The 27485-nt window shown below is 32.2% G+C and overlaps 1 long non-coding RNA gene across 3 annotated transcripts in view; it reads right to left on the bottom strand.

The window, feature by feature from the left end:
• Positions 1–27485, bottom strand: part of LOC123538523 (uncharacterized) — a 49505-nt gene that overhangs the window by 13386 nt on the left and 8634 nt on the right. The window lies entirely within an intron of this gene.

Raw genomic sequence — 27485 nt, forward strand, 5'->3', positions numbered from 1 at the left:
CCCAAATTTTCTGGTTTTGAAATGAGAAAAGGAATAATTTTGAAACGCCGAACATTGCTTCAAGGTTATGGAGTCTAAAAAGGAATTTGAAGTACAAGACGAATGTTTCACCGGTTGCGGGCCTCCCGATTTCAGCAGTTTTGCGAAAACCATACTACATCTAAACTTAGCATGTCATTTTCTACATTTTTATTGGTTCCCTGTCTCGGTCTTTCGTGATTTTGCAAATGGTCACTCGGCGAATAGAAACTGGAAACGTAAAACAGTTATCACAAAGTTTTGGACAAATTCGACGTTACAACTTCGTCTGCCGACAAAATCAACAGTCAAAACACAAAGAACTCGCCACTACGAGTCAGAAAGTTTCATGTGTCCTAATACGGCTTCGCATAGCATGATGGGCAGTTTTCTAGGCATTTTTGTTTAATGTTCCGCTACCTAGCGGATGAACACATGTAAGCAAGTGTTGCAATCTTATTTTTTGAAACAGTTACGGTATTACACTTTACTATGTTTGCTTTTGTTACTACCTGTAGATTGCTGTCCAAAACAAGGAAATTTGGGCGAGAAAGTTTTGACTGAGGACAAGTGGATTCTCATGTCTCATTTGTCCGTGGACAAGTATAAAATATTGGGATTTCCACACCCCTTTAAGGGTTAAGAAGAAAAAGATTAAATAGAAAAGAATTTTATAAAAAAAATATGTCCCTAACTAGGGCATGTACTAGTACATGTACATACCAACCCAGCTTTTGATATCATAGGTAGTGAAAAGGGGAACAATTTTATTTAAGGTTGTTCTTTCCCTTTTGTTGCGTTTAAACTTAAACCGTAGTAAATTAAAGAAAATGAGCGGTAAGGAATTCCCAATTCAAGACCAACCAAGGTGACTTTCAATTTACAGGTTACAATTTAATAAGGGAAACAGTCCTTGCATATAATTTTTTTTCATAACATGACATTACTTTTTTTCCTGTCTAACTATATGAACAGTTCAATCATCCTTCAAATGTTTAAATTAGGTAACACATACAATTACACTCCAGTGTGTATAATGATGTTTTTAGATTACCAGATGAAAGAACAATTTGATTTATCTCCTATTTACTTCCTCCTGTACTGATCTTAAAAGATCACAACTGTATGATGTTTAGACTGAATGAATTGAGACTTGAGGATTCCATCCATAGCTAACTACATCTGCACAAATTCATAATAAGAATCAGAATTACATTTTATGCCCCTAAAGGGCATATTAAAATTGCACTGTATGTGCATATGTGCTTCCGGTTAATTCTTGTCCGGGCTCTTCCATCCATAACGGGATTGTAAAATCACTTGGCATAAATGTTCACCATAATGAGCTGATGTGTCATGCGCAAGACAAGGACTCCTAGCTTCAAGGTCAAGGTCACACTTAGAGGTCAAATGTTATCGTGGTCTGTTTCCTGCATGGATGGCCATAACTCTGTCATCCTTGCAGGGATTTTCAAATAACTTGGCATAAATGTATACCATAATGAGATGACGTGTCATGTGAAAGATCCAGACACCTAGCTCTAAGGTCAAGGTTACACTTTGAATTCAAATGTTAACAGGGTCTGTTTTGTGTCCAGCCCATAACTCTGCCATTCATCAAAGGATTTTAAAATTACTTGGCATAAATGTTCCTCCTTATAAGACGCTGTGTCTTATGCAAAATGCAGACCCCTAGCTCTACGGTCAAGATACACATTTTAATAGAGGCTAATGGTTAACATTGTCGGTTTCTTGTATGGTCCATAACTCTGCTATTGATGAAGGGATTTTAAAATTACTTGGCAAAAATGTTTCCTATAATGAGATGAGGTGTCACGCATAAGACCCAGACCCCTAGCTTAAAGGTCAAGGTCACATTGAGAAGTCAAAGGTTTTTCTTGTCTGCTTCATAACTCTTCCATTTATCAAGGGATATGAAAATAATTTGAAACAAATGTAAACATTATTGAGAATGTGTGTCAGGCTTATGACCCAAGCCACTTAGGTCAAGGTCACAAAATGATGTGTGATATTTTAAACGCATACAGCTGTAGCATTCTTGGGCACTGTTCGGGGGCATTTGTCACCAATAGTGACAGCTCTTGTTTGGAATATACGTTAAAATGCTTCTTATTGCTTTTTATTCATGGTAGTTATTTTAGGTATGCACTATTAACAAAAAAAAGTTATGAAAAACATTTGATTATTAATTTAACAAAGAAGTATCAAACTACTTTGCACTCTAATGGAAAATATTCACATTTGATACACAACAGTTGACAGCTTTTTCCATCTGTTCCTTATTGCAAAATAAAAAATAACAAAGTGTCCAATCCGTTTGTTCTTACAAGTTACAACTTACCAGTGTAACATAATTTTTCAACAGAACTAATTCCCCAGTACAACAAATGTCTGTTCTCAAAACTGTATGAACAATGCTGCACAACATTGATTTAAAGTATTTATGAAAAAATAATATTCTCTTCCTCTTCAAGATAATTTTATGAATAATTTCAAATATTTGATTTTGGTTCAAGAATGTATATTTCTGGATTAATTTCAATATTCCCAAGTTCTTTAAATAAAATTATTGTTGAAAGAAACTAGGCAAAACAACAATTTTCATTGTGTCATTAAATAATGTATCAAAAGTTATTCTGATTATAAATGAAATTCAGAATATACCAAAATCATTGGATTTTCCAGTTTTACAACATTTAGTTTTCCTCTCCATAGTTCAATGTAAGAATGCTTCTTACTCCATGTAAGAAGAGGTCTGGGTTCAAGTCCCAGTGGAGAGTATCTTACTATTAAAAAGTTGTAAACTGGACAAAAATACCTTCTTTAAAATAAAAGTTACTGAAAGGAAATGTGATATGACAAAAGCCTATCAATTACATGTAAAAATCAAAGCCTTGAAATGTCTGATAGTTGGAGGGTTTTGGTTGATTTATTTTTTGTTTAAATACCACTCTATGAATGTACATGAATGAGAAACAAATACAAATTCAATGTGCCTCATATCTAAGATAAACTCTGCCTGACCCAGCTTTTGATGTAACCATGGGCTGGAATACCTTATCATTGATAGATCTTATATAACCTAAATGGTCAGTGTGAGTGGATACAGGTTGAATAAGAACTGCTTGTTCATTGATAATTCATCCGCACTGTTCATGAATGGGACAATTTTGTGCAGCACATAAACATCCTTTGGATGTGATTCGGAATCAAATAAAGATGCTATGATTGTCAGAAATACACTTTACTTTGGTAGCGGGATAAACCCGCAGCCAAAAATCTGAATGGTTGAAGTTTAGATATAGTAAGTTTCATTTAATGACACCATGTTTACTCATGCATTTTGATGGAAACAAGTCAAAAAATGTTCATTTTGCTTCCCGAACAGGGAAAAAATTACTATATTTAGTAACAAGTTTCCCATTTGTGAAGTAGGAAAAAACAAATTGATTTCCCGAACGGGAAGTTTCCCCTACTCTTTATTATTGCTACACATGTTATTATAATGTAATGCATTTATCAAGAAAATATTGAATGTTATAAGCTTGCTAATAACAAAAGTCTTAAAAACACCATTATTCACATTTTAGTGTCTCTAACATAACTTTGGGAAACAATAAATCTATACAACAATCAAAATAATTATATACTTTGTTTACTTTCCTCTAGAAAAAAGGCAAAATGATGGAATCTTCAAAAGATACTAGTAAATTCAGTGTTGGGACATTTTTCAGTAAGGTAAAAATGTTGCTATTAAGGTATTCATTGTACAGTATACTTTTGCACAACCTACTGTAAAATGTTCTTTAATAATTTAAATTAAATTGCCAAATGCAAAATTTTGATATGATCTTTCTTGTCAAGAACCTCACACCACATAGAAGATTTAAAATGAAAATTTTTCATTAGGTTATAAAAATTGTCATAATAAAACATTTCATCTTCATACAGCAAGCAATATCCCAAGTATTCACGTTAATGTTGTTGTTGTTTTCTTTCTGTCGAGCCCATAACGGAGCGAAGACACAGTTGTCCAAATGGCTGTTCGGTGTATGTGCGTGCATCCATCCGGATGTCTTTGTCTAGACCATAAGTTTGCCATTGATTTGGGATTTTAAAATAACTTTGCACAATTGTTTACCAACAATAGACGGCATGTCGCGCCCAAAACGCGTGTCAATATCTTAAAGGTCAAGGTCACACTTGGAGTTTAAAGGTCAAATATAGCTATAATTGACCTTGTCCGGACGATAACTTCGTCATTGAATGTGGGATTATAAAACAACTTGGCACAATTGTTCACCACCATGAGACGGTGTGTCACGTGCAAAACAGTGTCAATAACTTAAAGGTCAAGGTTACACTTGGAGTTTGAAGGTCAGATATGGCTATAATTGACCTTGTTCAGACAATAACTACGTCATTAAATGTGGGATTATAAAATAACCTGGCACACTTTTTTATTTGGCATAAATGTTTGTCTCAGTGAGACAGAGTTTCGTGTGCAACTCCCAGTCCTTTTGACAGCTGGCGGGCTCGACATGTTTCACTTGGGCATCTAGTTTTAAGATAATTGCATTTTTAGCTCAACTATTGAAATATGGTTTAGCTACTTGGTTAAGGCATATTGCTTTAAAACTTTTTTTCTTTTCCTAGGTCAAGTACCAATCTCACTGGGTCAAGTCACATAATTCTGACATGACATTTGGGCCAAATTTTCATTTGAATTGACTTAAAAAATCAAATCCAGGTTAAAGTTCTGCATGCACGTTACTATCTCCAAAACTAATGCAAATATTGAATTGAAACTTTACACATTTCTTCTGGTTTATAAAACTTGGTCAAATCCCACAACTCTGACATAATATTTTCCAAAGTTTGTCCCCTTTTAACTTAATACTTCTGGTAAGTTTTGCATGCAAGTTACTGTCTCATACTTGATTGAAACTCTATGGATATTTTAACATTTTATAGTAAAATTCCTATTTCTTGGACAACAATCTGATTGTTCCAGCACTGGCTGTCTTACGGACAGCTTTTGTTAGTGTTACATTTGGAATATACTGGTACTACATTAAATTTAACAAATGAGAACTAAAAACTTGCAAACTGTCATGACAATGACAATGTGTGGTCAAATTCACTGATCTGATATAGAAGTGGCAATCATGTTAAGTGTACCATTCATAGACGTATCTTGTAAGATACTTCATTTGGCATTTTTTTTTATTTTAGTGATAGCCGCGTGAGATGTACTTTGTGAAATCTGCGTATTTCCATGTTTGTTATTGTTGTATTACAATTTGTATTGTTTCTTGTTCCTGTTTTTACTGTTTTATATTTTTAAGTTTTCCTTGTTCTATATAGGTACTCTGTCCAATAAATGGAATATATCTACAACATTGCTGAGTTCACCATAAATCCAAATATATATACGTACCACTAGAAAACTAGTCTACAACACAAGTAAGAGAGAATCAACTTTCTTTAACTAATATAATTAAGACAGTCTCTGTGTTCAATTATTTTTTCATCAATAAAAAAAGATCATGGAATGAAAATATAAAACTATAAAACTGGAAAATAAATTTGAAATTGGTAGTCGCAATTTTAATTACATTTAACTTACTTATAATTCTTGTTTTTTAATTCCTTTTTTCAGTGTACATATAAATTATCTGATAAACAAAAATCTTTTGTTATACATGTGTATACAACAAACACTTTGAAAGTCCCCCTGACCAGGGACATCGTTATAAGCAGAGTTTACTGTACATATTTCCAGCACAGTTTAATTTCACTGTCTTTTATTTTAACTGTATGCCATAGCCTTTGATTTGCATTTATTCTTACTTTCTTTGCTTAAGGACTATGCATTTTTAATATTATGAATTAGGTGGGTGGGATACGTGATATTATTTGTGAGGAATTTCGAAGTAACTGTAAAACAAGTTTTATTCAAATACGACAATACATTAAAACCATGAAGTGCTGAACTCTTACTTTAATTAAAAAAAGTAAAGTTGGAAAAATTATCAGTATATTAATGTCCCAATTTTCGGTGACAGTATTTTATGTCATCAAGCATAACTGCAAAAAACTTTAACATGCATAATAAAGCTGAACTATCCGTGTAAATGAGCTGAGAGCTATTTTTCTAGTAGTGCTCATTTACAGAGATTGTACTGTTCAGGTATATATGAAATTAGTAAAATCCTTGTTCAGGTATAAAATATATAAAAGTTCAATTGCAAGGAATTAACAGAAGTAGACTTCTGTGGATTTTTTTTAATAATTTTAATTCTTCACTGCAGGCACTTTCAATTGTGCACATATCTTCAGGCAGAAATAATACAATGACGTAACGTCATAACAAACAAATGCGGGAAACGTCGTAAACAGACGTTGAGGCAAAATTCAAGAAAAATGTATAATACACTCGCCATGAGAAAACCAACATAGTGGCTTTGCGACCAGCATGGATCCAGACCAGCCTGCGCATCCGCGCAGTCTGGTCAGGATCCATATTGTCCGCTTTTAAACGCTATTGCAGTTAGAAAAAAACATTAGCAAATAGCATGCATTCTGACCAGACTGCGATGATGCGCAGGCTGGTCTGAATCCATGCTGGTCCCAAAGCCTCCATGTTGGTTTTCTCATTCTGCGGCTCATATATATTTACCTTTACTTTTTATACACTAGGGATATGTTTTGTTTTACATGTAAGATCAAAGCATTAACCCCTCGTGAAAATATAATGCATGTGGCGTTCACTGTTGATATATAATTGTAATATTATATTTTGACTTTACACTGAAACAAACGTTTTTGCATATTCATTTATACAAAAATGTAATAAAACAAACAAACAAACAAACAAACAAAAACGGGAACAATCTTTATTTTGTTTGATTGAGAGTAACACTGAAACGACAAAATGATTTTTTTCCCCAGGTTTTGTTGTAGGGGAAAGACTACAGGTGCCTCTCCAGACATTTTTGGGGGACTCAGACTAGTATCTAGATCGAGACAATAACCTAAACTGGATGGCTTCTTGAGGTGAAAAGTTTTACACCTCAAGTGAGGTTTTGATCCAACGTAAGTGATGGGCGAGGAATTCGAAGCCAGCCACCATGACCATCAAGTTAACTTTTTCTTTTGCAAGTATAAAACTTAGATATTTAATTAAATTTCGTGAACATATATGATACTCTCAATGATATTTACCACGTCAGAAATTACAAATGGTTTGCCGAATACACCATACTTTTAATTACAAAAGTTTACAAACCATGTAGATTGGAAAGCACGAAATTTACGTTCTTAGACGTATATGTGAATCGTCATGATTGAAATGTTAACAACGGAATAAAAGCAACTGTTTTCATGTTCGTGGTAAAGATCGAGTTGTGATTGTCAATGTTCCCGATACGGAATATATATATATATATATATATATATATATTAATGTATAAACACGAGCCGTTTCATCTTACAGGACTTACAAGAACATAGTAAGTGATTGTTTATTTATTGTATTCATGTTCAAGTAACCTTTGACACTGGTTTCAAGGACAAGCCGGGTTTGTAACATATACATGTCTGTTGTTGGCCTGGAAAAATATAGGTCGAAAATTAAAACTAAAAGCTATATTGCATAAATTCTTCTTTATTTCTGTGCATACAATTCAGTTTTTTAAAGGTTAGAATATCAAAAATACAGGAAATTAAACATATCTTCCAAAAGGTCCCGATCTTTCATCATTTGTTTGGTTGGCGCATGATTACAAATTTAATGTTAGTAGGCCGAGATGAAGCCGTGCAGAGTAAACGTTTTGATGACACGTTGGTTTTATTTTGTAATTGTGAGTGATCGTTAGGTGATCAGAAAGTTCGGACAGTGGGATATTATAAAAAAGTGATGCTTTATTTAGATTAGAAAGTGAATCGTATTCTACAATGAGGAAATCTAAGGTAAAAGACACCCTTTATTTCGTTCACTGAAGGAAACATGGCGGACATATTTTTGTAAAAAAGCGGTGCATGTATGATTTGTGTAACACAGTTAAACGACGATTTCCTAGAAAACTAACTGTCAGCTCATTTACAATGACATATCCTTGATTGATTAATATATATATATTGTATAGATATGAAAGACTTACGGTACCGAAAAATTATATGCATTTTCTTCTAGAGCACTGTTGGGACATGCATTTGAGAGTCATTGATACTTTGTGATTTACTCGGAGATACATTTTTATACGTCCGTTTGAAAAACGGGACGTATTATGGGAACGCCCCTGGCGGGCGGGCAGCTTCCATAGACGTTGTCCGGAGCATATCTTCTTCATGCATGGAAGGATTATGATGAAACATGGCACAATTGTTCACCATCATAAGACGGAGTGTCTAGCACAAGAACCATGTTCCTAGATCTAAGGTCAAGGTCACACTTAGAGGTCAAAGGATACAAGAATTAAACCTTTGTCCGGAGCATTTTTTCTTCATGCATGGAGGAATTTTGATATAACTTGGCATAAATGTTCACCACCGCAAGGCTGAATATCTTGCGCAAGAACCAGATCCCTAGGTCTAAGGTCAAGTTAATAGTTAAAGGCCAAAATTCAGATACAAGAATGACTTTGCCCAGAGCATTTCTTCTTCATTCATGGAGGATTTTGATGTAACTTGGCACAATTGTACATCATCATGAAACGGAGTGTCATGAGCAGGTCCCTTTAGAATTATTTCCCTTTGTTGTTACTATAAATAGCTTATATTGTAACTTTTTCATTACTAGTCATAGGGAAACATCGAGACCACTTTTCTGCAGTACAACTTTCATGTTACATCCAATTTTGAGGTGTATTTTGATCTATCTCTACCTTGTAAGGATTTTTGTGTGGACTTTTGGGTTTTTTTTTTATTTTATTATATTTTTTTTTATATTAATTTTCCATACTTGTTACTATAAGTAGTTAGAAACATGATGTTTTTGAAACAGTATAACCTCATTTGACCTTTTAACCCTTGGTCAGGACTGGTCAATGCCGGACAATTTAAAATCCACAGGTTTTAAACCCAGTAAAAACCTCTGATTTAACTAAAGATGATTTAACTAAAGATGATTTAAAAGGAAGAAAACATATGTCTTTATTTAAAAATAGTTTCCACTTAAAAACTTTAAACACTACACCGAGAGACAAAATGTAGAATAAGTTTGGCCTAATATAACATACATGAAGTAAAATATAATGTGGTTGAATTTATACCACATTTATTTTCTGTTTAATTCACTCTTTTACTTCCTTGTTTTGTAATCCTTCTACATAGATAAAACAACTGTTAAAGACATTAGAAATGACACAAAATGTACACAATACCAATAAATACATTAATAATTATCCATGAAACAAGAAAATTTCAAACTAAAAATAACACAGACCGGGAAACCAAATGCTAAATATAACAAATATAACAAGGTCAGGTTATTTACAAATCTATCCCCCTTTTTAATAATTGAAATTAAAAAAAAACAAGTAATATCTCCCTTTGATAACTGAAATTCATACAAATTATTTTAATTAATATTGGAAGAATAAAATTACTTTAGGAGTTGTTATTATTTAAAAACAAAAAGTAATTGAATAAATTATAACACACGAAAAATAAAATTATGATAATTTCAAAACCATAACAATATTATAATAAAGAATATACACTATATAAAACCGGTTTCAACTTTTATATCTTTGAGTCGTGTTGTGTTACGCTTAGTTCCGGAAGTCGATCTGACGCTTCCTTGTCTGTTTAAAGGTATCTTGCAGTATGGTTTGTGTACTGGGTCGCCTTGTCTGTTAACGGTTACAGACTGCTGTTATGACATTAACTGATTGTGCACATAAAGAATTCTTCCGTCAATGTTGTAATAGCACTGAATTGCCTTACTTCGTTCTTGTCTCTAGTTTCGAAGGTTTCGGGAGGAAACGAACCATGGGGTTGAAGGTGATTCTGGCTGCAAAACCGGACAAGTTTGTTGATTTAGGAAAAACCAGCTGTATGGTGAGCCTACAGATGAGGTCTCTTAGGAAAGACTAATGGTTCACCCCGGCGTCGGGTGTGCACGTAATAAATTCTACCTGGCGTCGGGGTTAAAATAAATGTATACAACACGGCTTTTGCATTTTTTTAATAACTATTAAACAAGTATTACAAGATTTATGTACAAACAACTGAAATCACTCAACCGTTTGAGTATGCTATAGGTATACACATGATTGAATATCATAATACTTTTATGTTATGAAAATCACTCAATCGTTTGAGTATGCCATAGGCATATACATGATTGAACATACGCTTTCATTTATATTATTAAATATTCCCATTATATTAATTATTCCAGTTAAATAAAAACACAGTAATTAATAAAAACTAAAGATTAACTCAAAAGTTTGTTTCTATCATAAAATGCATATTCATCCGATATGTAGAATCTAATGTAACTATCCGCCAAAAGCGAAAATATTACTTTTGTAGATGTTGAATCGTTATAAGGATGAATGTCAAACATTGTCCCTTGTGTTAAATAAATTTTAATTTTTTTCTTATACATAGATATTAACTGATCAGTGTCAAAGTCCTCAGCTGCTATATTTACATTTTCAAATATACCACCAAATAACCTAAAAAATGGATTATTAATCCGCTCCAAATCATTCCGCCATCTAAATATAAAATGTGATATTGGACTTTTAATCGGTTGATCCGGTTCGCCTATAGGCCTGGTCCCCGTTAATAAAATATTAATATCTATTATATAAATTCCAGTTTTTTCGACTAAAAACACACCCTTTAAAAGCACATCTGGTACAGCTAGTTTATATTCTTGGTCTATGTGTATAAAATCTTTATAATCTACAATAATTCCAGGTTTTAATTCAAATGCATTTAAATAGTTCAAACCGGTCATATCTTCATATGTTGAATATATCCAGGCACCCCGACGGTCAAAATACTTTGTCATTTTTACGTAATCATAAAAACTTTTATTAAAGTATTCAAAGAGAAACACTTCATGTTTTACTTTTTCTATTTCTTTTTCCAATTCTTCTTTTATTTTTTTATCATTCTTTTTAAGTTTAAGAATTATTTCAGCTAAATCATCAAGTCGTTTTGTTGTAGCAACTTCAGAAGCAGATAAATTGTCAACAACGCCTTTTGTTCTAGCTTATTTTGTTTCTTGTTCTAGAAAAACATTTTTTACTTTTGTAATTTCTTGGGTATTAGCAGTAATTACTTGGGTATTAGCAGTGATTGATTCTCCTTGTTTAGCTGATATTTCAACTACAGAGTCCAGATAATTTTTTATTTTTTTAATTTTATCATTAAATTTATCTTTAAATTCATTAATATCTTTTTGTAATAAACCTGTAAGTTTACTTAATTCCGCGTACTTTATATTGTGACGTGTGTCAACAGTACTAATCAAGTTCCGAAGTTGTTTCTTAAAATTTTCTAGCTGATCATTAATTGTGTTAATTGCTTTAGCATTAGCAGTGATTGATTCTCCTTGTTTAACTGATTTTTCAACTACAAAGTCCAGTTCATTTTTATGTTTTTCAACTTTAGCATTAAATTCATTAATATCATCTTGTAATTTTTTTGTATTATTACTTAAGTCTGCATACTTTAAATTATGACGGTTGTCAACAGTACTAATTCAAACTCGAATTTGTTTTTTAAAGTCATCTACTTTAGAATTGAGCTCTTTTTTAAGGTTATCTAATGCTGTGTCATGATCATCACCTCTTTGTGAAGCTGCCTTTTCCAATTCAGATTTATATTCTGCAAGTTTATTTGAAATTAATTCTAATAAATCTTTATGTTTATTTACAGTTTCAGGATTTAGTTTATTTATTTCTGTTCTGAATTCTAACTGATACATATTTTGTAACTTTTTCTCAGCCTCAATAATCTTGTCTTTTAGTTCTTCATGTTTAATCATACTATCTTTTAATTCTTTAACTTGATTGTATAACTTTTCAAAATTGGTTCTAAATACTTTTTTTATGTTGTCATCTGTCAAATCAGATTTCTCTTCAAGTTCTTTAATAGAATCAACCATAGCTTTCATTTCTTTTTCAATTTTATCTTGTAATTCAACTATTAATAATGAATTATTTTTAAAATCTTTTCTTAATTCTTCAATATTCTTTACTTCTTCTTCTAACGTCTGTTTTATAGATTTGATGTCTTCAAGATTACAGTTATCTATTACACTTTGAACATTTTTAAACATAAATCGTCTTGAAACTGCATCGTTGGGTTTATCTGGGTCTCCTAGGTTTATATGGTTATTACCTCCCATATCTAATGCTCTGTTCATTGTATTATCAAGTTCCTTATTTTTGTGAAGATACGATTCCGTTTCCTTTTTAAGTTTTTTGAATTGTTTTTTAGTAGCATAATCACTTAAATCAATATCAAATTTAACTTTACTTATACTACCAATATCACTTATTTGTTCTATATTATTAAAAACTCCCATTATATAATTATTATATATTACCAATAAACTTTTTTCTAAAAAACTTCCTTGGTTTGTCAATATATAAGAAATCATATTTTTGATTTGTTGCATTAGCAAAAGATTTAGGGTTAATATTTTGCTCATTACAAATCATATCATTTTCTCGTTTACCTGGACTTTCAAATAAAATATAATGTGAACAGTTAATTCGGATATCTTTTGGTGTTTTATAGTAAGACTGACTTAAATAAATAACACAACAGTTTTTGTGACGTCCTTGAATAAAGTGTTTTGTTATTTCATTTTGAACTTTTTTATCTTCACATACAAAATCATCAAATATTACTACTTTTTGTTTTTCTGATTCAAGATTCTCACAAGGTTCAATTTGGTTGGAATCAGTGAATATTCAAGTATTTCATTTGGATCTACTTTAATTTTTTTTGCAATTTGGCTTAAGTTGTTAATTAAATCTTGATATTTAGATTGTTCTAGGTTTTTAGCATACAAGTATAATTTATCATAATATATAAGAGGTTTTCGAAGTATATGCATTAGTGTATTTGTTTTTCCAGATCCAGAAGATCCACATATTAACATTCTAAAATATGAATCTGGCATAAAGGGATAAAAAATTTAAAGTTATTGGATTTATTACTTTTTGTATCATAATTTGGAATTTCCATTTATATATAATAATACATTATTCACGTTATCTTACGTTATCTTACATTATTTTACATTATTTTATGTTATTATATAAATGCAATCAAAACTCAATGAAATAAGAATAAGAAAAAAATAAGTCGGGCAAAAGATGAGAGCTCTTAGAGAAGAAATAATGAGAGAAAAAATTTAAAAAGCTACAAATCGGGATATGTACACTGAAATGTATAAGCCAATTACTGAAGGAATAAAAAGTCAAAAAGAAGAATTGTCAAGTCAGTTAAAAGCATTACCTGGAATTAAAGAACAACTGGCATTAATTCCAGAACAGTTTGCTGATAAAATACAAGAAGCAGAAAATCTAAAAGGGTTGGAAGAGCTATTCCAAGAACCAATACGATTGTTACCGCCGAAAGATCATATGGGTTTGGATGATGAAGATGATGAGTTTGAAGACACTAAAGAATTTCCTGAAGAATCAGAAGAATAAGAAGAAGAATTGGGAGCAAGACCAAAAGAATTTACAGTTAATTTTAATAAAGATATTGATTTAGATCTTTTAGATGAAAAACAATATCATACGCCGCAAGAAGTGTTTAATATTTTTCACAGCAAATCTAAAGATCCACATAAAAAAAATGACTAGAGAAGAAGTAGAAAATATCATAGAAAAGGTATCAAAGGATATAAAAAATTTGGGTAATGAATCTGGTGCAATAACTAGAAAGAAAAACAAAACAAATTTCGATCTGAAGCAAAATGAAGCAATTATAGCTAAGTCGGAAAATTATAAAAAATATAGAGACGTAATCATTGATATTTTAAAACAAGGAAAAAAGTATATGGGAAAAGGAATAAGATATCATAACCCATATAAAGTTTCACCAAATGGACAATATGGTAATTTAATTATTAACTTAAATAAACTTTATGGTCACAACAAATTAATTGCTAAGGATCAAAGAACTGGAAAAGAAGTAATAAATACTGAAGTAGATAATGATTTGATTGAGTTGATTAATAAAAGATATAACAATAATAAAAAACATTCATTTCATTCCAGAAAAATATTCAAAGAATTAACAGAAAAGTCAGGATTACCTATCAGTAAAAGATCTATGAAACTTAAAAAAGTAATTAGAGGACAAGGTTATGACGTTTGTCCATGTAATCCAGAAGAATTGGTTAATGAGTTGGAGTTAATTTGTGGTTCGATTGATGCAGGAAATAATAATGAAGAATTAAAAAATGAAGGTATTAGGGTAGTAGATCAATTATTAAAAATGGATTCACTCTTACCAGAACAACATGAAATGTTATATAAAAAATATTTTTCTTGAATTTAAATTTTAGTTATATATAAATGGAACAAAAAATAGTATTAAGTTCTGAAACAGTTAAAAATAATAACAAAAATACTCCGAGTGATTTTACAATCAGATTTAGTCGTTCTTTAATTTTAGATAAAAATAAAACTTATGTTGTTGGTTTGGATAGTATTAACACTATGACCTACTCTTGGCATAATATTAGTGATGAATATGATAATAAAATAATTCGTTATAATAATGGTAAGGATTGGAAAGATATCATATTTACAAATGGTTCTTACAGTTACACAGATATTAATAATTATATTAGGGAAACATTAATAAGTAATGGTGATTTTGAATTTGATAAATCAGACAATGCTCCAATAAGTTTGGAATTTGATTTAAGTAGTTTTAAGATTTTGATTTCAATTAAAGATCATTTTATGTTGGATTTAAGAATGTCAAATTTTCATACATTGCTTGGATTTGAGAAAAAAAAATGGAAAATACTGAATGGGGAACTACAATACCAAATATAACTAACTCTGTGGATACAATTTACATTCATTGTGATCATATTGATAATTCACTTGTTGATGGTAATTTCAGTGATATTATTTATGCTTTAGGTACTGCAGATTTAACAAGAGCTTATCCATTTACAAAAGAACCACAAAGAGTTGGATATTCAGAAATTAATAAATATATTATAAATTCAATTAGAATATATATCACAGATGTATTTGGTAGAATAATTAATTTTAATGAGGTTGAAACAAGTTTTACACTAATTTTAAAAGAAATATGAAATTATAAATTTTAGTTTTATATAATGTACAAAAAAGTTTATGACAAAAATAAAGGAATATTTATTTATGTTGATGCTCAGACCGAAGAAGAAATTATACACGGAACAGGTATCTTTGACACTTTAACGAAATTGTTTTCAAGCGGAGTTGCATCTTCAATTAGCACAGCTGGAAAAAAAGCTCTGGAAACAGCAGGAAAAGCAGCACTTGAAAGTGGAACAAAAAAGGTTGGAACAGAAGTTGGAAATTTAGCTGCTAATAAAATTGTTGAAAAATTTAAAAAGAAACCTGCTCCGGCAGTTGGTAATTTAATTGCTAAGGAATTACAAGAAAAGAATAACTGTAAAAATAATAATAAAAATAATAAGGAGGAGGAGGATATTAATATAAGACTAAATAGATTATTGTCAGGATCTGGAACACATAAACGTATTAACAGATTAATTTATAAAAACTAAAGTTTTAACTTTAATAAAAACTAAAGTTTTAACTTTAATAAAAAATAAAATAATATATAATATATACATGTTTAGAACAAAACAATATTGTGAAAGATATGAATTAACTCCTATTCAATTAGATACAGCTTTAATATCTGTCCTGGGAAATAATGTTAAGCAACAAAAAAACGGATATCACTTTACAATTAATGATAGAAGCTCATATTTTGATTGGTTTAATGCTTATTTTGAAGTAAGTTTTAAAGTAAATAAGCTTGCTAACGGTAATAATTATGCTGGTGGAGATCAAATTGCTTTAATTAATAATGCAGCTTCATTAATTGATCAGTTAGTGGTTAAACAAAATGGAAAAATTGTTTATGATTGTAATAATTTATATAAAGTAGTAAATGTAAATAGTTTGGTTGAATTGTCTGAAGATTATGTAAGAACAAATGGAACAAATGAATTTATCTATTTAGATACTACTGGTGTTGCTGCTACTGCTGATAATTCAGGTTTTGCTTTTAGAAAAGGATTAATCCAAGGTGGTGCTGAGGTAAATGCTAAGATTCCATTAAATAATTATTCATTTTTTCAGGGTTTAGAAACTAATATTTTACCTTCAAGTCAAATTCAAATAACACTGCAGCTGACAGATGATGATGAATTAATTTTTAGAGCTAATGCTGCTGATCCAGGTAGGGTAATTGTAACAAAATTAATTCTATGGGTTCCACGTTTGGTTTTTAATGAATTTGGACTTAATTTAATTTCTGAAAGATTTACAAAAGCAAGATGGTCATACCTTCGGGAAATGATGACGCAATCAACTGATACACAACGGATTAATACAACTTTTAGGATAACGGCTGGTGTAACAAAACCACAACATGTATTTGTTTATTTACAACGACCTGATAAAAGTAATTCACAAGAACATAATCCACATTTATTAGATACATTTAAACTTAATGCAGCAAATGATGATTATAATTGTACTTTGAGTTCTTGTCGTCTTGAAGTTGGTAATGGTGTTTTTTATCCAGAAACAGAATATACAAGTATATCAAGAATATATGATGATGTAATTAATTATTATTATAAACAAAATAACAAAACTACTGGAAGTCTCTTAAATAGATTTAATTTTCGGAGTTTGTATGGATTTGTTCATTTTAACTTGGAATATAAAAAGGAAGTAATAACAGAAGATCCTAAGCAGATTACATTAACAATTAAGTTAACTACACTTCCCACTGCAAGATATCGTATTTACGCAATTGTATTATATGAGGAAACAGTTGAAATAAATACTATTGGAAATGAACTTGTTATTGTTTAAATAAAATAAATATAAATTATATATAATGGTATCAAATTATATTGAATATAAAGTTAACCTTACAGATGGACAAAAGAAAAATTTAGCACAAGCTTATAATAATAAAATTCCACATACTTTCAGATTAAAACATGAACAATTACATGGAAACTTTCCTTTACTTTTAACAAAAACACAAATTAATCAAATTAAAAAAGCTGTTGCAAATAAGAAGGGATTAGAAATTAAAATTTCAAAAAAACAAATGTCCAGTCAAGGTCAAAATGGTGGATTTTTAGGAGCTTTGGCTGGTTTGTTAGGAAAAACAATTCTTCCAATGGCAGCAAAAATAGCTCCAAAAATATTAGCCCCTCTAGGCATCGGAGCCCTCTCTGGGCTGGCCAGTACTGGTGTTAGTAAGTTACTTGGGAATGGTATGATCGGACCCAATGGGTCCTCTCTTCTCCCAGGGGGAAGAATTTCAGTAGCTAATGATAAGAGAAATATGATATCACCATATCTTACACCTAATCAAAGAAAGCAACTAGTAGGATCTGGAGTGATTAAATTAACACAAAAACAAAAAAATAAAATGGCGGGTTCCTGGGTATGCTGGCTGCTACTCTAGGAATACCTTTGATTACATCTTTGTTAAGTGGTAAGGGACATGTTCAGGGTGGAATTATAAATTCCCCAGGAATCAAAGGTTTTGGTCTACAGATTGATTCTCAGAAAAGACCTTATACACGAATTCCGAAAATAATATTAGAGTTCTTGTTATTATTATTATCATTGTAGTTGTTATAATTATTATTTATTATTATTATTATTATTATTATTATTATTATTATTACTGTTAACTTGTTGTTGTTGTTATTATTATTATTTAAGAAAATCAGTTGTAATTACAATTTGTTGCGTAAACTACCAAGAACAGATTCTATATATGAAAATAAGAATAAATGGGGGAATAACCCCATTTTCAAAACAGGAGAATAACCCCATTTTCAAAATAGGAGAAATTCTCCCGCAGGTGAACTCTTCCGCTGGAGTTCGCCAGTATCACATTTTCAGAACGCTTATTTTCAGGTCTAATATAGAAACAACACGAGAGTAAAGACTAAGAAATACTTACCAGCGATAAATAATGAATTTCAGAATTTTTGTTAAAACCCAATGGGGTATTTCTCCCGCAATTCTTAAAGTGGGAGAAAACCTCCGATTGGACCTCCCATGGGATAGCGAAAACCCCGCGGGAGAAAAAAATACTCCCATGGGAGGACCAACTTTGAAGCCGTCCCAAAAGTTCGTTGTTTGAGATATTTTAAAGGAAATGGCCAATTATTTCTCTATGAGACCCGAACTATTGTTAGGTGTCAAAAGATCACAAAAAAGTCAAAGATAAAAGGTAGCTGAGTTTGCGAAAATTCCGGATTTGCAAACTAAATCCGGAGACTGTTAAAGTATGTTTAAATGCAGACATTTAAAGATGATGAAGATAAGAATTACTTCGTTTGGCTTTTATGTCTTCCGGGGGGCTTATCTAATTTAATTGGTATATGTAAAACAAAATACAAGAATACGCAATTTTCACGTTTCGACAACGTCATGCCTCTAAAAGATTACGAATATTTCTTTTAGCATGGATTGATTATGAACACATAACATATTATTTCATGTAGCTAAAACGTTATATGACCATCGTAAAATGACAAGTTTTATTTATTTATTATAATTACAGAAAATAAAAGTGTAACATTGCACCATTTGGTATGCCTGTTTCATCCGGATATCAGTAAAAATAGGAAGATGCACAAGTACGATACTTAAAGTATTAAAATATGTAATCTTTTACCTTTTGCTTTTATGTTTAGACATTCGATTAGAGCTGTTCTATATCGATCTTTTTAGATCGTTCAGCATGACTTTTAAGTTGTACTATTGGTACGTTATAGTTTTTCAGCTTAAACATTTCAGCGTTGTGGTTCTAATACTCCCTCAGCTTGCCGAGCTTGCATAAATTTCTTTTTATGCCCCCAACGGTGGGCATATTAAAATCGCACTGTCCGTCCGTGGGTGCGTGCGTCCGGTAAATTCTTGTCCGGGCTGTAACTCTTCCATCAATACAAGGATTTTAAAATAACTTGGCATAAATGTTCACCATAATGAGTCAAAGTGTCATGCGCAAGACCCAGACCCCTAGCTCCAAGGTCAAGGTCACACTTACAAGTCAAAGGTTAACAGGGTATGTTTCGTGTCCGTCCATAACTCTGCCATTCATTAAGGGATCTTGAAATTACTTGGCATAAAAGTTCACCATAATGAGACGACGTGTCATGAGCAAGACCCAGACCCCTAGCTCTAAGGTCAATGTCACACTTAGAGGTCAAAGGTTAACATGGGTTGTTTCTTGTCCGGTCCATAACTCTGCCATTGATGAAGGGATTTTGAAATTACTTGGCATAAATGTTCCCTATAATGAGATGAGGTGTCATGTGCAAGACCCTGACCCCTAGCTCCAATGTCAAAGTCAGACTTAGAAGTCAAAGGTGTTCCTTGTCTGGTCCATAACTCTGCCATTTATCAAGGGATTTGAAAATAATTTGACACAAAGGTTAACCATATTGAGAAGATGTGTCACACTTCTGATCAAGGCCTCTTAGGTCAAGGTCACAAAATGATATGTGATTATTTTGCGAATACAACTGTGACATTCTTGAGCCTACTTCGGGGGCATTTGTCACCAATGGTGACAGCTCTTGTTATTCGTGTTGGGCAACCTGTGGAGTTTCCGCGTTTTTCTACTTTAAAGATATTTTTGTCACGCAACCGTCACATGTAAGACTATATTCCAAGCATTGCAGAGAGTCATTGTCAGTTTCCTTTCAAATCTGTCAGACACTGATATCAAAAAGTAGAATTTTAATGAATATTAAGATATATATTGCTACATTACGCATTACATGTATTATTAGAAATGTTATTAAAAAAAAATAGTTATCCTGGGTTGATTTCATCATATTTAGGAGAAACGGCAATCACATATAATGATAGTCTGAATTTATGTTTAATGAAAAAAGTCATACAATAATCTCATTTGACTGAAATAAACTATCTTGAAAAGTACTGATAATGTTGGCAAATATCAATGTGCTGTAATTTTATTTGGAGCCAATAATTTTTGTCTTTGCCGTCTGTGATTTTGTTTTTTCAGAAATTGAAAGTCAGAATATTTTTTCTCAACAAAATTTCAAGCGCAATAAAGAGACACGAACTAGATGAGTGCAAGTCTATCTGATTTTTTTTTTCTAATAAGAAACAATTTAACCCAAATCAATGTTCCAAATCAAAAGTAGATGTTGGTCAAACAAATTTGGATGAGGGGGTGGGGGAGAGTCCTCCTATGAAAAAAAATATTAAAAATTTGCAGCTCTGGTTCATTTCGATGCATATTTGGAGATACTACAATTCTGTCTTTTTATATAGGAAATTATACCTGTGAGCAGCTTGAGCATGCCTGGACTCTGAGCCTGTGTGGCTTATCTGATATAAATGCAAGCAAATTGTTTTGTAAAGTTCACCTTTATTTTTAGTAATACTTGCTGTTATGTAAAATAAAGGTCATAACTGTCTAGACCTAATACTAGGTACAAGCATTCTGATGGGTAGAGAAACTAGAAGACAGTGGTTGTTTTTTTTTGCTCTCATCCTGGCAAAAGCTTAATCTACAATTATTATATTTGCAAGCGCAGCAACCAGAACATCTATTTTAACTGGCTCTGTATTCTGAATTAAACTTTAAGAGATTTATGCTTGAAGTTTTTTTAGAAAAAAATGGTGCATTGGGTGCACCCCTGAATCAGATAGTCTATAACCTTATTCATCTGGCGGGTTGTAAAGGCTATATGCCTTTTAAATATCATTTACAAACTAATATAGTGGAAGTGACTTTTCATCATATAATTGGAATTATCTTATTATGTATGATTACGATATGATACTGCTTGGACTGCGAAAAATAAAATAGATACATGTGAGTCAGTTTTAAAATACTGCACCGCAAGGACAATGTTTTAAATATTTGTGTTTTTATTTGCAAAGACAGAAATTAACTTACATGTAGAAAAGGTGAACAAAATACGTTCACAGACCGATTTCGTTAACCATCGAAGCTTTCAATGCGTGCATTTATTTGGTTCAGTTTCGGTGTACTGTTTATTTTGAAATAATTCATTCTGCTTTTTGGTTCGGCTTGAACAGTTTCAGTTCCTTTGATATTTGAAATGGTCATTACATTTTTACCTTGATACCTTTCAAATCTAAATCTACGGATACTTATCTTACTTTAACAGAAACATATTTTTCCCATTTCAATTTTAGCAGCAAAAATAAATACTCATATTGTCGTGTGTTTAAATGACGTTTACTATTAATCTATTAAAGGCAATATCCATTAAGCATAAAGCTTAAAATATGACTTATTTATCATTTGTATAACTTTCTTTAAAACTATCAAGAACGTTTCAAAACATTGCATTTTTTCATTTTGTTATGAAATTTGAAATGAATGCTTACAGTACAAATGAAACGCATCTGCACGCTTTTGCTTTCAGTGTCCCTGATTTCTGTAACAGTACTAACCTGTTCTCTGCAAGTAACTGCCAGTGACATCAGACACAGTGTCTTTAATCACACTACTACAGAGAACACGCGCATCACCCATGGATTAAAATTACGACCTTGTGATCCATAGATCTGCGCTCTCCCCATTGAGCTGTTTTGGCGTGTTTCTTTTATTTCTCTTGTAATAAATGTGTTATTTGTTCAAAAACTAAAAAAAGATTGTTGCAAATAACGAAATATTTTCATCGCTTAAGTGGTATAGATTCCTTCAGATGTAATAAGTAATATAAAATATACATACATCTTACAGTATGTTTTCATCCTATCGTCAAGAAATAAACTACTCATTGAGAAAACAAAATAATTTGAATGTCTTTAGAACATAAGCAAGTCAAAAGGGTAGAAGAATCCGATTTGGGGTTGGGTGTGTGTGTTTGTGTGCGTGTGTGTGTGTGTGTGCGTGCGTGCGTGCGCATGTGCGTGTGCGTTCGGGTTTAACGTCTTTTTCAACAATTTTTGAGTGATGTAAACGACGGCGTCTACATGAGGCTGTAAGCACAATGCAATCCGATTTGGGGTTGGGTGTGTGTGTTTGTGTGCGTGTGTGTGTGTGTGTGTGTGCGTGCGTGCGTGCGCATGTGCGTGTGCGTTCGGGTTTAACGTCTTTTTCAACAATTTTTGAGTGATGTAAACGACGGCGTCTACATGAGGCTGTAAGCACAATGCACACTGTTGCCTCACTGGAATATCACGCCGTAGATACGTGACATAATATGTCACCCAATCACATTATACTGACACCGGGCTGACTAGTCCTATCACTATCCTCTTAATGCTGAGCGAAAGTGATGAAGCTACTAGTACCATTATTCACGTCTTTGGTATTGTGCGGTCAGGGATCGGACCCACGACCTCCCCAACTCAAAGCGGGCGCTCTACTACTATGCTACCGAGGTGGTCCCGAGTGTAAGTTGTATTGAAAAAATAAGTATTAATGTCATATTTATTATCTAGGATGATTATAAAACCAATCATTTCAACTATTTAATAATAGTTGTGTAAAATGTCTGAATGATGGATTTTTTTTTCGTGGCTCCTGAGAGACAATTTCTGCTAAGTGTTAATCTGAGGTGTCTGGAGTCAGTCAAAACTTGAACTGATCCAGTATAATATAGATTAAACTCAAATTTGCAAATTCAGATAAAGGGTATACCACTTTTTTGTCACTCCTTGTTTTCATGTAGCCTCATACAATAAAAGCATACTTCCCTTTTAGGTTAGTCATTAGACTGTCATCAGAGTCTTTTCAAATAAATATCTCTGCAATAAAATCCTCTCTAATAGCACTTTGTTAAAAACGGCGTTAAACCCCCACCACCATCCCCCACCCCACAAAAAAAAATATATATATATTTATATTTATCGCATAGTGCGGCAATTTTCCTTTGATCTTTGCAGCATGTTATACATAGTAACACACATTATTACTACAAAACTGTGCTGATATCTTACAAAACTGTTGCGATATATATCAACACGGAAATCTCTATGGAGTTTCATAAGAAAAAAAGTGTTCCGATATATATCAGCACAGTAAAACTGTCCCGATATATATCGGAACACTTTTTCTCTATTGAGGTCCTATCAAGGGAGTATAATTTTTTCCTTTCAAAGAAAAGATGATTTTAGCTCCAATTTACAGTTCACAGAGAAAGAATTGTCACAAACACCTACATTTATAAAGTAAAAGAATAAATAAACTAGAATATTTCAAAAACTTGATAGTTATTGCCAAATTCAGAAATACATGAAATATATGAAATTCTGAGATTTCTCAAATGTTTCTTTTTCTTTGATTTTTTTTACAAACATAACAACAAGTTTTACAATATGTCTGGCCAATGAAATGCAAAGATTTAAAACCAGTGCAGAATTTTGTTGGGTACTTTTATCTGGGGAACACATTTTCTAAAACAGATGTTTTAGTGTTTCAGTCAGCGAGGCGCAGAAAGGGAATCAAAACAGTAAAAATAATAATAAACAAATTTAAATGAAAATAATATATAAATTTTAATGATAAACTATGCGATAAAACAGTTATAATATGTAGTGCTCGTGTGTTACCAGGATATATCAGAGCTAGGGGTACATCTCGTTATTTTTCTCTTCACATATCTGTCTCGGCCTACCGGCCTCGACGATATGTGCAGAGAAAAATACCCTCGATGTACCCCTAGCTCTGATATCTCCTGGTAACACACTCTCACACATACTATAACTATTACATATAATTATATCCCTTAATGCAAATTATCTATATATATTCAATGTATCCTCGAGATCCAGTTCAATTTCAGAGAGAGAAAATATAGCTTCTCTGGTCCCAACCAGTTATAAAGACTAAAAAGTCACTACTGATTTGTGAGACATGAAAACAGAGATTTGAGTATATATATGCAAATGTTGAACCAGTACGAATATGTAGTACAATTCGGGCTCGTATATAAAGCAGCATCGAGACTAATCTTATTGGGTTAGTGGACTTGCTGTGGCATGTGCGTGTTCGTTTGTACTGCTAGGCGCTTTGCCGTAATTGGTCTGGTATATTGTGATGGTGATTGAGTTCGTATAAATTCTCTCTACCATATATATATATATATATTACCTCTGACTCTACCAACTGTACAAATGCGATCTGAACTTGGCAAAATTCGGATTAGCTAATAATCACCATGAAATCGGAAATCATTGCAAATTTGTTCAGGATGTAACATAACCCTTGATTGACTCCAGTGCCAAGGACCATAGAATTCTTAATGGCCTTCGCGGTTTGTATAATGAAGAACTTGCCAAGGAGTACTTTTTTATTACTAGGTGCATAGAAGAGGTTTTATCCAACCTTTACTTCAAGAATATTTAATAAATGTTTAATCTTTAAAATGTTAATAATGTAGATATGAGTAAAAAAACACAAGGATGAATATGCAACAGGAAAGCATCGTTCTAAAATCGCAGCCTCCCCAAACCTAAACCTAGCAAGCGGGCGCGCACAAGACCAACACACACAAAGTAAGCACACAAGGACAAAATGAACAAATAAAGGAACACAGTGGGCAACGCCTTGGAACGGTCAGTGGCAAAACCACCACTGGTGAGGTTAAACCGGTTTATGGTGCACCTATCCCCACTCTTACCCCCACCATGTTCCAAAGTCACAGGACAGTGTAAATAAAAGTTATATACCTAAGCATGTGGAAGGGTGTAATTATTTAAAACAAGAAGTCATTGTTATGTTAAAACATGCTTTAGATTCAGTTACAGCAATATCCTGTAACATAGTTTATTCTGTATATAGAAATACAAAACCATTGATGATAACACCAACCAAATGTTGATCATTAATCGGAGAATGTTTATTAATGAAATCACAATCGATCAAAACAATAACTCGCGGTCACGTTCATGAAATTCTTTAATTACACTTTTGCACTGTCCACATAATATCAAGAGATGCCTCCATAGCCGATTGGTAAAGGTTACATTTAATTGCTGGCATTTCACCACTTTTCGTTCCAAACCCCACATAAGATGTTTGAATTCTTCAGGCATGTTAACGGTCCAGGTCGCTTATGGAATGCTTGTGTCTGCCTATGCCTGTAACAATGCCTGAAGGTGCATCTGGTGTTTTCCTCTACCATTGGATACCGCCATATGATTAAATGCTGACAGTTTGACTCTACCCACATCCCACATCCCGCAAAAATGAAAAAAAAAAACATTAAAAAAAATATCTACGAATTGTTGACCCCTTCATCTGTGAAATTGAGTATTTATACTAATGACGTCTCTGTGAGACATTAAAAGAAGGAACATTTCTTATCATTTACAAATATATAACATTTAAATATTCATGTCGTTAAATGACATTATACATGTTCTGTTAATTTTTGTTTCTCTAAAAATTCACATTACCAGTATTTCATCAAAAAAATCTTAGGGTGTCAAAAACATGTGCATGCTTAAATTGACCACAGAAGTGGCTCTGCTGTAATATTTTTTTTTAGTTTTTAAGGAGGAACCATACTATAACTTTTTTTCAGAGCCCACTTTATTGACTGGTACCCACAAAAACTGAAAGGTATTTCTGATTTAGATCTGTGTATATTTTCACGTTTTATGCATCACTGACGTTTCCATGACGTCGCAAACATGACCACTTCGCGCACTTTTGACGTCAGATATACGTGGACAAAATCTGCCTTGAAATTATTATACCGGCAACATTTTTAACGTAAATCCATAAATTATAATGAAATGAAAGCTTACATGAATCACCAGACGATGGTTTAATCGGAATTGCTCTACGTTTTCGCTTAATAAAATGAGAGCCAAAAATACGAGTTTTCTTTTTACTTAAATTTTCCACAAAGAATTGCTTCGCTCAGCATTAAAAAATATCCATCCGTAATTTTTTTACCAAAATTGAATATGTTTTACACTAATACGTCCCGTAAACACAAGTTTTACCGTGCCGTTTTGTGGCTATAAGAACTTTTTAAGCATAACTACAGTAACATTTTTCGACGCCGATGTGAATATATGACCCTTAAAGTTAGGCAAAAAAAAGTTGTTTCTGGTAACGTGCTAAAAAATAGGAAAGGTAATTTTCCATAAAAATGGCTTCGCTCAGCATTAAAAAAATATACATTCGTAATTTTTTGACTAAAATTGAATATGTTTCATTTTAGAATGTTTTCTGAATAACAGCCAGAATTTAGAAAGTTCTGCGGTGTCGTTTTTAGGTAATTAGCTGTTACGTTGATACTAGGTCAACAAATTTACGTTTTTTCGACGTCATCGTTTTAAATTTTTTTTGGAAGAATTGACAAGTTACGTAACGTTCAGATGAATGTGAATTTACATGTGTTATCCCATTATTTAGTAATTGTGGTAGCTTTTATGAAATGTGTAATCACAACGACGGTAACAATATCATTAGTTAAAATACTGCCAGATCCGAATATCTATCGTTCAGACCCGAAATACCGAAATATTATGTTTCTGCGAGGATATAAGTACTATTTAAAGAATAGGCTATCAACTGAGACTATGGCATTCGTTTAGAGTGATAACAATAATCTTCACATCAGTGGAAACACTAGTGTAAATTTCCTTTCAGTGACCTCGTTATCTGCGTGATCATATTCGAAGTTATGCAAGATAATAAACATGTATTATTTGAAACTCTTCTAACATATACAAAATTATTTCTAATACATTTTCCGCAAAAGAGAGTAACTGTTATAGACATGAGCCTATTTAAAAACACAAATAGTTAACATTCTCTATATACTTGGTATAAAGCGTACCATATTTATGTAGTACTTTTATAGAAATGACCGAATTTGTCTATAATAGCATAAAATATTTCACATTTGTTCAGAGCAAATTGGCCGATCGCAAACACGTGCTTTTGTGGTCAAAAAGACATGTAGACTCAGATAATAGCACGTAGTTCTGCACGGATTTCTCGACGCATATTTTACGATTTTTATCGCTTCTTTATTACTAGGTATGCGACATATTACTCTATAGTACTAGTAGTTACAGAGTTATTTCTCTGTTTTGCGGACTTGCGAGAAAATAATATTGACCTAAGACTTAATCTCCAGTCAGTATAAATTTTCACAGGTCAGCGAAACTAAATTATTGACCTCAAAATTAGTCTATAAATGT

This window comes from Mercenaria mercenaria, chromosome 8, assembly GCF_021730395.1.
Source record: "Mercenaria mercenaria strain notata chromosome 8, MADL_Memer_1, whole genome shotgun sequence".
Taxonomy (NCBI): Eukaryota; Metazoa; Mollusca; class Bivalvia; order Venerida; family Veneridae; genus Mercenaria; species Mercenaria mercenaria.